Source organism: Struthio camelus, chromosome 23 (genome assembly GCF_040807025.1).
Source record: "Struthio camelus isolate bStrCam1 chromosome 23, bStrCam1.hap1, whole genome shotgun sequence".
NCBI lineage: Eukaryota > Metazoa > Chordata > Aves > Struthioniformes > Struthionidae > Struthio > Struthio camelus.
The window spans coordinates 10934387-10943961 of record NC_090964.1 but is presented as its reverse complement, the minus strand read 5'-3'; positions in this window follow the sequence as shown (position 1 = coordinate 10943961).

The following is a 9575-nucleotide window of genomic DNA, read 5'->3' as shown; positions in this document are numbered from 1 at the left end:
CCTGTGTCTCCCCCACCCTGGAGCGTGCTGAAGAATTGGCACCTTGGGAACACTTGGGCTCTGCACCCAGCCTGACTTCTGTCCCAGCCAGAAATCCTGCTGGGATCCAAGCCCCTCCTTATCACTGCAGCACGGAGCAATGACAGTGCGTTGTACAGCTTGTTCTGTTGCTGGGGAGTGTGTGTTCTCTAAAGCTCCAGTTTAGGTCTGTGCTGACATTATTGAAGCTACTGGTAATAAAACATGTCACTACAAGGGCCAGGGCCACATCTGATTCTGTAAAGGGAAAGGAAAAAAACTACTCAAACCAAACACGTATTGACAAGAGGGCTGGATTGCCAGGGATGTGAAGCACTTAGTCCTGCTGCCGAGCCCTACTGACAGGGTGGAGAGGCACCCACCGAACCTGTAGTGTTTGCCCCACAGAAGGGACAAATGGAGCACAGAGCTGAGCTTCCTGGTGCCACATCATCAAGCAAGTGTTGAACGCTCCCAATGCAATGAACTACAAATAATATTTAGGTGATGCCTCTGCCATCCTGTCGGGGATTAGTACATGCTGGAACAATTTGCGTGGGGATAAAACTTGGAAGAAAGGGCAACGTTGAGAGAATACGATATTATTTATTATTGCCATTTGCAAGGGAACAGCAGCAGCCTGCAAGCTTGTATAACTCTGGAACAAAATTATTATTAGAACAGAAAGTGAGCAAGCAATTAGCTAATTGCAATTCACGTTGTCTTGGCAATTATAAGGAGAACAGTTATAAACTCCAACAGATGGAACTCCAATGGGTCAGTCTTTTTTTTTTCCCCATCCCCAAAGGGCATTTGCTACAAACGTCTGCACTATAGGTTCTGATCATGGATTTGTGAAATGAGCCAGCCCTGTGAATAAACACGTTAAAGCACTCCCTGTGAACAACTTTCCCTTGCTGAGAACATGATAAGCAGCCATCCTCACAGATCTGTGTTCCCAGACAACGTCAGATCTGCCCAATACTCAGAAGCTATTGTTTGGTAGAACTTGTCTTTTCTAGGAGTTTCATTTCCAGGAGATCCCAGAAGCCTGTAAAAGGCAGTGGGTTAGGTGCCGGAACTAGGGAAGCAGAGAGCTGTGAGCCATTCGATCTGCACTCACACTAGGGCAGAAGGTAACTAGTTTGGTAATTCTGTACAACAAAGTGACCCAAGTCAGATACAGATCTGTCTGCTCAGGCTAACACATTAGTGAATCTGAGGGCTTATTAAAGCTGGCCCAAACCCAAACTGGACATTTTCAAGGCTGGAAAGTTCAGCTAACAAGTGGTTTCATTCATTTACTCTGCTTTGGTGATATTTCTTTATATAGTCCTGGAAAAGAGGAGATCAAAGCAATCCAGCTACAATATGTATTTCTTCTCATTTGTTCATGACTTTATACAATTTCATAAAACACCTTTTCTTCCTCCAGCAGTGACATGAATCAGTGGTGCCTCCCTGAACCTACTTTCTAAAACTTCTGAGGTTATTTGCGCGATCTTCAGTCCACAGTGAGACTGAGTCAGAAAAGGTGTTTCTGCAAAAATGAGCAAGGAGAGTAAGTAGAATTCTGCTTCCCTGTTCAAGCCACAGGAGATACCAGCAAGGTAGTTCTCATGGGACAGAGATTATCTCATTGCTTTTGTTACAAATATCTGAGTGATGCAAGATGAATGATGGCAGAGAAACATGAAGCCTGGATTCTAGGGATAGTTTGATGTGTGTTTTGTATTTCTTTAAGCCAAAGAAGGATGCAAATGCACGAACCTCCAGTGCGAATTTATTATCCCCTCAATGAGTTTTGTATATGATGAGCAATATTTCAAAGTGATGCTATAAATGTCTACTAAATAGTTAAGAAATTACCTATGAAGCATTTTTCTATTAAAATACGTCAAAACATAAGCTGCATGTGTACAGAACTATGTGTTTAAGGCTTAGAGGTATATGAGTGATGTACAGGCAAAGAGGTGCACCCTGAGTATTGCTGCTTGCAATGTGGTAGTTTCTTTGTTAATTTTACAGAGCACGCATGAGTGTGGCATGCACAGTAACTTGTTTAAGTCATATGAAAACTGTTCATGCATCTCAGGTTGCTTTTTCGAGTATGGACAAGAACAGACAGATTTGGCCTTGAAAACAAAATACCCCAGAAGGTATTCTGAGGCAAACATTTGGCTAGCAAATCTAAAATCTACAGTCAGACTTTACAGTGAAGCTTTTTGTAGCAACGCAAGGAGCACTGTTCGTTATCTCTTCTGAATGTTAGTGATACCATTGATTCTGGCAAAAGAAGAACATCCCTCTTTCAGGTCAAGCTGATACTGATATAGATACAGCTGTGGGATCTGAAACAGATTAAGCCCAGCTAGATGAATTTCATAAATAGTAATACAAAACCAATGCACACCTTAGGCTGATATTAAACAGAAGATGAGCTGGTATTCATCTTAGAGTGAATGCACTGTCATGAAATGGAAACATCAGGTTTGACTTAAAAAACCCAGGTTTCCCATAGGAGGCAGTTTATTGAGTGACCATTTATTAAAGACAAATGCTATCATTTGAAACATATCTCATGAAGAGCATGGCACTGGCTGATTCAGAGGAATAGTAGCTAGAGATGGAGCTTTACATTTCCAGCCATTGATTGGAACAGGTTCCAGCATGTAAAGGAGTTTTGTGATGATAGCTGCCAGGTACCCAAACGTCCACAAAGAGCTCCAGCCTGCCTGCCACTCACAAAGAATGCAAACCCGCAAGGTGCTGAGTGCCATGACCTAGGTCAAAAATGCTTAACTTTAATATACATTTAACTGCAGACAGAAAGATAATCCAGTTATCTCGAGTCAGACCAGTCATATGCTTAACGTAAGTACATTTTGGATAGGGGCCATAGCCATAGCAGAGGCTCCAAGGAATGATCAGGACTGAGGTGCTGAGCTCACCTCTGGGAATCACCAGAAATAACAGCTGGCTCCTGCAGGATGCCTGCCAGTTTTGGAGATGACGTTGTCTAAGGGAGAACAGGATGAGAGGATGCCAAAGGTTGCACTGATTGCTGTCTTTGCCATTTTTAGATGGCCAGAAGTGATGTCTGCCTGGGTCCCAGGTGTCCGGAGGAGGGACACCAGGGAGGAACGCCGGACGGGAACATGGCCGATAAGCCCAACTGCACTCACTTTCACACCTCTACATAAAACTTCTCTCTTCCTTCCAACACTGGTACTTCAGCCTCTTTAGGATCCATGAACAATGATATATCTTCAGGTTTCACTTCTTTGATCTTTGCTTTTTTATGATTTGTTAAGCATTCCCAGTTTGTTCCTGCCATGTGAGCAAATTAAAAAAAATGAAGAAATAGTTCACAATTTTAACGCATTGTGAAGCAATTTGACTTTATTCCCTCCTGTCAGCAATTGAAACTAAAATGAGCTGAGTGTCTAGCAGCTGGGGCTTGGGAGGGGCTCTCCACAGTGAGGACGTGGCAGGACTGGCACTGCCAGCTTTGCTATGTCCCATCGGGTGCTGTCCTTCCTTGCGCTGCGTCGCTGCAAGGTTGCACCTGAAAGCACTGTTTGATGCATTACCTGCGCCAAAGTCCCCAGAGATTTGGAGGTTCTCTGATTTTGCAGGACTTAATTCAAAAAGCCTTAAAAAGAGCCTGGATTCCTGAGGGCAGATCCTTCACATTTTAATCTGTTCTCTTTGAGGCACGCCAATGTCAGCACGCACTAGTCACTAGATTCTTCTAAGAGCGCCTGATTTTTCCTTTCATTTCACGAGTTAGTGATTTTGAGCTGCAGGGCAAACGTTAAATGTTAACAACTGCTGTTAAAGTCACATCTGTGGGTAATTTTGCTATTCACCTGGAAAGAAGTAGTGTTCATTCAATTAATTTAAAAAGTACATGTTGCCATTCTGAAATCTTTCTGGATAGACCGTGGCACCCCAGCAAGACCCTGCTTTTTGTTCTTTATGTTTCAAATCAAAAATCTAAGACAATAATGTCATTCATAGGAAGCAGCAGGTAAAATTGCATGCTTTCTAGAAGCATAAATTCGGTTTGTTGCGTGTAGGAAAACTTTCTGGCTCAATGTAGTATGACATTTGCAACCGTTTAATTTGAATAAATTCCATTTTTATGCTCCATCCTGCTTTTAATACATCAGCCAAACCATTCATAAGGGACAGAATGTAAATCCTGCCTATGTTTTTTCTCTTTTGTGCTATCATCAAGGATCTATCTTGCTAACTCTGCTTGTTCCTTTTGCTTTCAAAAGGTCAGCAGTTCAGGTCTTGAAGACCTGGAAGAAAATGCGGATTCCTTAAGGGTGGAAAGCAGCTCTGGAGCAGGAGAGGTTCTGGGATCTCTGTCACTATTCATCATGCTCAGTGCTGTGTGGGTAAATATGTGCTAGGAAAATGAGCTCTGCTGAAAAAGCATAGTTTGGGGTTGGGATATATGTTTTTACTCTTGTGCAAAACGCCTACCAGCCCTGCCTTTAGGAAGGCATCAGAGTGTCACTACTGACCTGACTTCCATTTCTCTGCTCAGAGACCTGGTTAGACTTTGTTGGGATTCACATGTAGTTTCAGGGAGTTTATGTATTTCTATCTCCAAGCTCAATCATTCAGCGAAGGGCTGCCTCAGAACTCCAGACAGATTACGAACAGCTAAAACACATCCAAGTATGATGCATGTAGAAAAATTATATTTTTTTCAGAGAGAAAAGCAGGTGCCAAATACCTGTGTCTGGAAGTACGGTCAGGGAATTGCTTCCATGGTTCTGGAGCCAATGCTGGAGAAGACAGGAGAGCGGGTCCTTTGTCATGGAGCAAAGGTAGAGGGGGACATACCAGTGAAGTCAGGAATGCCATTGGATTTACTCAATTTTTAGCTATCGTAAGATGATTTCATGAGCCCCATGTCCCCCCACCCCCCACATAATTTTTCATTATATGTTAGACGCCAATCTTATTTTTGTAAGCACCCTCTCTAGTTACTTGACATTTCTGCAACTCCAGTAATTCAGAAAAGAATACTTAAATTGCATGCAGATGTGAATTTTCTAGGGAACACTTATCAGCATCTGGGGATCTTCTGTAAAGACACAGAAAGAGGCAAGAGGTTCAGCAAGCATCACTTGGCATCAGTTAATGAGAATATTGAATTCTTTCCTGCAGAATTGTCTGCAGTAACTAAATGTTACAGGTGACTTGTTCCTGGGAATGTAGCTGGGGAACAGCCCAGCCCAGATTGCCTGTGTGCTTCCCTAATGTTTGTTGTGCTGTAACCTTCCAGACTTGATTTCAGCTCCAAAGGTGAATTTCTGTGAAAGCTGGAGCTTAAAGTTCTTCCCACTGGAGCAGAGGAGAAAGCCTCCTTGAGCTGCTTGGCTGCTGCCGCTGGAGCAGGGCGATGGACCTGGGATGGCTCCAGGGTGCTGCCTCCTTGCTCTGTGGTCACTGCCATCCTGTGGGACACCTTTTGCAGCGCAGTTTCCCACTAAGCAGATGAGGGAGCATTCAGAGAGCAGGTTCTGTCCCAGGTTTCCCAGGGCAGTCCTGGCCAAGGGCTGCTACCACCAGCTGCAGGAGAACCTGCTGGGGAGCAGGGAAGACAGAAAATGTCTAGCTGTGCGGAACACGCCTGTGCCCGTGCCCTGCACAGCGGGGAATAAGCAACAACTCACAAAAAGGCTAATTTTATCTACCAAGGGATTTCCTCGCTGCTTTATCCATATCTGGCAAGGAGAGCAATGGGACAAGGGAAATGCATTGCCTGTCTGTCTAGATAGCTCAGACATGCTGCTGACAGCTCAGCAATGTAAATGATGCATATTAAGCCCTAAATAAAGTGGGAGGAACATGTTTGGGATCAGTAGATCCATCCTGACAAAAAGAAGCAAAGGAACGAAATCCCTTTTCCCAAACAGACTGGTAAGTCTGTGGACTAAATGAAGTCTATTCCCACTGAAAAATGGCTTCTAAAGATTTACGAGCATGGCCTCTCTGTTCTCATTAGCAGAGATGCATGCGAACATTTCCCAGGCAATAGGGGCACGGAGTTGAGGGAGGGCTCGGCTCAGGAGTGCGGGTCACATTCCTCTATGTGAAATGCTCGAGTTTCATCTGAATTCATTTCATCCACACGCATTTGCAGACGAGTTCATCCCGTTTCCAGTTACATTCTCCCATTGGGCATTAATCATCCACAAGGCATGGCTGCAGCCAAACGTCCCTTCTGACTTTCAACAAACTTGTGGGCCTTTCTTCTCTACATAAGTGGTAGACTTAAGATAAGCCCAGGGTCTCTTAAACATGCCTGCCTCTGAATAAACACAGTGGGCATGACGTGTTACAGGCCGCACTACTGAGAATCATCTGGCTGTGGAGGAGAAGAGGACTGTTCTTGTATTTTTATAAATGCTGGAGAGTCACCTGTCTTCAAAGGATGCTGAGCAGGCTGGGAAACCTGCTAGCCAGCTCGGTCAGGAAGCGCACTCATATCATGCCATTTGGAGGCAATAAATCAGTCGAATACCAGCTGAATGGTCACATTGCGGTGATCGGTGTACAGACGATGCACGTGCTGCTGCCCAAGGCTGGGAACGTATAGCTGCAGGTCTGCTCCCACGGAATGAAGCTGTGTTCTTAATATAGAACATGATGGAATCCAGCTTGTTTGAGCTTTTTAATGTTGCTTTCCCAGCAAGTTTCTGTGCCCACTCCCTCTGCTAAACCACCTGTTCCAGCAGTGTTCCTTCTGTGTGCTAGTTTACTTTAGGACATTACTTTGTTTAAATGGTGGTGCAGTGTTATAAAATACAAATGTGCGTTTTTTTCTTTTCAGGGTAGAGAAGTTGTGAAGAGGTGTAGAGTCTCGGGAAATTTGCCTAAGCCTCTGCCTGCAGCTTTGTGCTTCATTCAGTCTGTGTAGAAGAATCCTGTAAACCTCGCTGTTGTGACCAGGGTGGCATCAGTCCCTGGGCCTGGCGAGCGCCCTGTTTCCAGTCTCGCTGGAGTACAGAGGATGCTTTTCGAGACAACTAGCAAGTCTGGGTCTGAGGTAGATGAAAGCTGAAGCCCAGTTCTGCAATTTTACTTCTCTGAAAACAGATAACTCCTAGGAACAGAGAATAAGCTTTGTGTGCCCTTCGTTTCCATGGGAAGGACCCTGTGCACAAGGTAAGTTTGCTATATCATGTTGGCTCATTGCAGTTTGCCTGGGCCATTCTAGAGGCTTGCCACTCCTCCGTGTAAACTCTGACCTTCCCATAAAAAGCCCATAACCGAGACCCTTTGCCATATCTGTAACAGCTCCAAGCAGCAAGAGTCCACTGCAAATAGTCTTGTTTTAACAAAAAATGCCCTGAATCAGCCCATCCTTCCCTTAGCTAAAACCGGCAGATGCTCCTGGCTCCTCTAGGACCAATGGGAAAGCTCTCTGGTCCCTGAGGCAGTCTGGATGAGAAATCGCATGCTGCTAAGGCAGGAATAGCTGCAGACGAGGTGCGTCTCTGGTAGAGCCCCACGCAGTTCTCTAGGGCAAGACTTGTCCTGAATTCCTGGCCTTGTTCCTGGGGCTGTGAGGCACACGGTCCGCACGGGGAGGGGCTGGAGGCTGCGATATGCAGGAGGTTGGATGAGCACAAGGGAATGGCCCTTTCTGGACTTGATTAAGGCTGTACGTTTTTAACCAGTTATATGTTCTTTGCTGCCCTTTCATTTGAGCAAGGGCCAAAAAGGTGGGATCCAGATTGCAGGAGTTTCCTTAGTGCCGCTTTCTGCTGGATGGCTGCTGCTCTAGATCCCTGCAGGCAAGTCACCTTGCCACCTCCCTGGCTTTAGAGACCACGGTTTCCCTGCAGCCACTGCTGTTTATGGTGCTGCAGTTATCACCCCACGACACCAAGCCATGCTGCCAGCGAGGGATGCAGGCTCAGAGAGCAGGAGGTTGCCAAGACACCTCACCAGATGCATATTGTCTCTTTGTTCCTTTGAAAACCACAAAAAAGTTTCTCCCTTCACAGTTCAGTGATGCCCAGACAAAGATGACGTGAAATCTGTGGAAAGACTTATTTTATTACAATATAGGAATTCATAGAACCAGATGTTTATACTTAGCTGTTGCTCCTCCATAGGAACACCACTGCCCATGCTCAGAGGAACTATTTGCAAGATTATTTCGAATGCTTTAAACGTGTCTGCTGCTGCTTGGGTCTCTAAAGCTGCTCTGAGTCAGGGCAGATGCAACAGTGAATCCTCTCTATTACTGTGCCACAGGCCCCCGTGGAGTAAAGGCAGCTAGAGATGCTGGGGACATGCGGTGGAAAGGGCCAGCACCATCTCCCTCTGGACAGCCATGTTAGCAGCCCACAGTTCCCAGCCTGGAAACCACATTGCCATGTGGGAGGTATTTAATAAACCGTACCTGTAGGGGAGGTGTCCTCCTTCTGCAGCTGCCAGGGGACTTGCAAGAGCAGCCCTTGGCAATGCCTGCCTGTTGCCTGGGGCAGCTCTGGGGTGTCTCCACACTGACACTCCGGGTCTTCCAGGGGTGCCGGCTTTCTGTAGTCCCAAACGAGTCCAATGCTGCGCCTGGCTGTCTGGCTCTATCCCCTGTCCCTCACCCTAGCTCCTCCAGCTGGGTTCAAAGGGGGCTGAATCCCTGCCGGAGAGGCGTCCCTCGGGGGAGCCATGCAGCCAGCAGCTGTTTTGCAGCAATGCGGGATGGCCTTTTCAAAGCCGGCCAGCGTCTGTTAGTCAACCAGAATAAGCGTTTTAGGGTCCTTAGATTGGAACAGAGAAGCAAGGCTTACACGCACGTCCAGGCTGGCAGCTTTACTTGTTTCCCCAGCATCCAAAATTTCATCTTTTCCACCTTCATGCTGCCAGAGTCCTTATCCCTCTGCCCTGACACCTCCAGGTTTTATTTCAAGCTGAACCACACTGCTTCCATATGTTCTGCTGCTGTTGGTCACTGGTTATTAAAAGTCAGAGAGGGTTGTTGGTCTTCATTGCCTCCATTCAGAAGTTGGCAGTACTTAAAAAACTCATTCATCTTAGATGTGCTTAGTGCCAATTACCGTTCTCATCCCAGAGGATCAGTTAACTCCTTCTATCCCATTGGCTCACAGTACCGTGGTGAACAGATAAGCTGTCACGCCTGTTTCTAACTGCAGAAAATCAAGCACATTCCCCATGCTAGTCACAAGACACGCAGTGGTGGCTACCAGAAAAGAGGAACTGATGCAACTCCCTGACGCCGGGAGGCACGCTAGCCTGTCACAGCTTAAGGTCTGACTCAGGGCTTGCTTTGAGTGCTGTGTTACCTCTCATGGATGGTGACGCTGGGAGAAGGACCCGGCTTCTTGTGAATGATATCTAATAGCAAAAATGCAGAAGTGACAGGGAATGGAAACAGCTGGTTTCCATTAGTAATGGCCCAAACTATCTACGTGTGGTAGAATGCGAAAATAGTATTTCCCCAGCAGACCTTGTAAAATTAACTTGTAAAAATATAATTTTGATCATCACTTACTGCCTTC